Genomic DNA, 2,814 nt, shown 5'->3' on the forward strand with positions numbered 1-2,814 from the left:
TGCAATACAATGAGGGATTTTAAACTGGTGGCTGCTGTTCAGAGAAAGATGGCAGCCCCTCAGTGTCCTGGCTGATTCATGTGAGCAGTGACCCTCGAAATGGACACCAGTGGCCAGAGGGAACCACTGCCCAGCTTTTCTTTTTTTTTTTTTTTTTTTTTTTTTTTTTTCTTCTTTTTGTTCTTTTTGACATTTTTATGTAAATATTTTTTTTCTATTTTATTTTTTAATAAACATTTTAAAACTGCCAGTCTGTGTGTGGGTTTGTCTATTTGATTTAAGTGTGAGTGACGGAGTCACACAAGCCTAGGAACCGGTTGGCAACCACCAGTTGCTAAGAAAACATGAATATTCCTCGATTTCTGCGAGTTTTCGAGTGGTTGCTGGGAGAAATTGGTTGAAAAGGTCACGCCTGGATTGAGTGGAAGATGTCTGCAAACACTAAATAATTGCAAAGTGGTAGTGAACCCGAAAAGTGCTACGTACACAGTCTATAGTGACCATTTGCCTTCCAAGTAAAAGTTGCCCCTTTTGAAACTGGTTTCTGCTGTAAGGCATAATTTGATTTTGAAGTCAAAATAAAAGTTTCCTGTTTTGTACTTTAAGTTTCTCTCCCTCTTTGTTAGTGAGTATATGCAGACAGGTCATCAAGCGCCTCAATTTGCTATTGACCAAAGCAGTCACAAGGTTTTTGGTGTAGCATCCTCTTTGTAACAGATTTCAGTGACAGCCAGCAACCAGTCTCTAACTGGTGGAGAACGGGGATCTTTCCAGGACCTTCCCATGGTGTTCCTGACACATCTATAGACCTGTGCAACTGAGGCCTAAGGTGATGGTGTAAAGAGATTACTCAATGTTTCACAAGGTGGTAAGAGCTATCTACAAAGTAACCCATTTGTAGCACCGTGGCAACCGTACAGTCTTTGGTTTGTGACTTGTGATTGACAATGACTTATTAGCCAATAAGCGAATGATTTCATAGCACAGAATATGAAACATGGTATGACCTACATTTACTAAACAGACTTTATTTTCATTCAATATTCCTTCAAACGAATGACTGAGCCTCTAAACTCAGCAGAATAATGTTTACAGAGATAAAGTTGGAAAGCCAATTTCCCATAAACTTGTACAGGACCGGAGGTTTTTTTTAGCAACCATAGATCTCCATCTGGCGCCCTTTAGGGAGAATGCAGGTTTAACGTATTTCTAGATTAATTTCTCTAACCCAGAATGTACAGTTAAGGCCAAAAGTTGATATACACCCCACATGGGCATCAGAGTGAAAGTAATTTAGAGCTTTTAACAATTTCCGTGATCAGTTCTTTTTCCAGAGTGGAACAATTGTACAGCATACATCTTTGCTCATTTTAAAAATGAAGACTTGGGTCCACAAATTTGACTTTATTTTGATTTTCTCTAATCCACACGAGGTCCCGGCTCAAAAGCCACAACATAAATATGGAGACGAACACCAGAATGTCAACGCCAAGATGTTTTATCTTAAATTACATAGCAAGTGGGCTGAAATACCTGGTACACCAAGGCAAAGACTAGTGAGCCTCCCTGAAAGCCTGTCTCAGGTGTGCCTTTACCCACACCTGACTAGGTGTGGTCAGTTAGCAACAGCTGGACACTCTTGCACTGCCGCTGCAGAGGGGCGTAACACCTCCACCCTCGAAAGGGTTCCGCTAGGACCCCTGAATGAATTAAAAGCCCCTCTGAAGCCTTCTGGTTCTTGATCCCCCAAACCTGAAAGAACAGTAAAAGCTAGCAGAAGCAGAGTGTGTCCAATTTGGAGGTAGAATAGAATTCAACTTTATTGTCATTGCACATGCACAGGTACAGGGCAACGAAATGCAGTTTGCATCCATCCAGAAGTGCTTTAGTGATATAGATATATTACAATATATATTAGCAATAATATAGATATGTGAGTATATTACAGAAATGGGTCTATTATGGAATGTTATAATGTACACGGTATGAAGTATGTTGTGAATATTCTATAACTATAAGTATGTACAGGCTGTAGTGAGTACAAGCTATGAACAGGCTATGAACAGGATATAAATATGAAAAACTATACAGAATATGAAATAAATAACTTTACAGAATCTGAGATATACAGCTATACAGAAATGGGAACTATGCAAGTTGTAAACACTTGTAGGATTAAAGATTATCGAATGTACAGAATGATTATTTACACAGAGCTATACAGTAGTGCAGTTAAGATAAGTGAGGGTGTAGATAGTTTCTACAGAGGCTATATAAAGTGCTGGTGGTTGTGAGTGGTGGTTCAGTCCATGTTATTATTGTGTGTTTGAGGGTACAGTTGTCCATTGTGGGTGTGTGTATGTTCAGTCCATGTGTTAACGTGGGTCAGATGTCAGGAGGCAGAGTTCAGGAGTCTGACAGCTGTGGGGAAGAAGCTGTTCCGGTACCTGGTGGTCTTAGTCCGGAGGCTCCTGTGGCGCCTCCCAGAGGGCAGGAGGGTGAAGAGTCCATGCGATGGGTGACTGGGGTCTTTGATGATTTTCCCAGCCCTTTTCAGACACCGCTTCCTGTAGATGTCTTTTATGGCAGGAAGTGGTGCTCCGGCGATGCGCTGGGCAGTTTTCACGACCCTCTGCAACGCCTTCCGGTCCGAGGCAGAGCAGTTCCCGTACCAGACTGTTATACAGTTGGTCAGGATGCTCTCGATGGTGCAGCGATAGAAGTTCACCAGGATGTCTGAGGACAGGTGGTTCTTCCTCAGAGTCCTCAAGAAGAAGAGGCGCTGGTGAGCCTTCTTGACCAGCTTGGAGCAGT

Source organism: Simochromis diagramma, unplaced genomic scaffold (genome assembly GCF_900408965.1).
Source record: "Simochromis diagramma unplaced genomic scaffold, fSimDia1.1 OVJJ01000753.1, whole genome shotgun sequence".
Classification (NCBI taxonomy): Eukaryota; Metazoa; Chordata; class Actinopteri; order Cichliformes; family Cichlidae; genus Simochromis; species Simochromis diagramma.